Below are 865 nucleotides of genomic sequence, written 5' to 3' on the forward strand. Positions count from 1 at the left end.
AGGATTGGCATTACAATTTAGCGTTTTGTATATGTATAGTACACATGAGAGAATGTGCAGTGACTTAATGTCTAACATATTCAGGGATTTGAATAGGGGTACCGAGTGATGTCTGGGGCCAGAATTGGATATTGTCCTAATAGCAGCTTTGTGTTGAGTAATTAGAGGACGTAAATGATTTTGGGTAGTAGAGCCCCAAGCACAAATTCCATAGTTGAGATATGGATAGATAAGGGAGTAATAGAGAGTCACCAGGGCAGGGCGTGGTACATAATATCTGATCTTAGAAAGAATGCCCACAGTTTTTGAAACTTTTTTAGATATGTTTAGAATGTGTCCCTGGAAATTCAGCTTGTGGTCAATGAGAATGCCAAGGAATTTGCCATCTAATTTGTTACAAATTTGGGTATTGTTTATTTTGAGATTTATTTGATTAGAGGATTTATTGCCTTTAGAGGTTTTATTGTAGAGGATTTATTGATTAGAGGATTAGAGGATTTTATTTAGAGGATTATAGATATAGTCTATATATTTCGAGCTATTACATATATTTTGTTGTATTACTCAATCTTAAATAAATATAATATTTTAATTCTCTTTTTGTACCCTATTTATTTGTAATTTACACGTACATATATAGGATGTCCATTTCTTTCTCAAATGTCTTCTTTCTTTCTCTCCCTTTCTATTTCAGATATAATTTAAAAAATTATTATACCCTGATTTACCCTAAATGTTTTAATGTAGGTAATTAAAAGATTATAAAAAGGTTTTTTTAAATGTTATTTATTTACGTTCTAAGGTCGTATAAAAAAATTCTCAAAAAACATTTTTAAAACGTAATTATAAACGTGCTGAAAACAAT

The 865-nt window shown here is 30.2% G+C and overlaps 1 protein-coding gene across 2 annotated transcripts in view; it reads left to right on the top strand.

The window, feature by feature from the left end:
* The window catches only part of LOC123752300 (uncharacterized), an 18,150-nt gene extending 17,558 nt beyond the window's left edge, over positions 1-592 (top strand). For both annotated transcript variants that reach the window (XM_069328198.1, XM_069328197.1), the window contains exon 12: positions 1-592. This exon is cut by the window's left edge and continues 1,231 nt beyond it. The gene's annotated coding sequence lies outside the window, so the exon portion shown is untranslated.
* Positions 593-865: the final 273 nt, after the last annotated feature.

This window comes from Procambarus clarkii, chromosome 21, assembly GCF_040958095.1.
Source record: "Procambarus clarkii isolate CNS0578487 chromosome 21, FALCON_Pclarkii_2.0, whole genome shotgun sequence".
Lineage (NCBI taxonomy): Eukaryota > Metazoa > Arthropoda > Malacostraca > Decapoda > Cambaridae > Procambarus > Procambarus clarkii.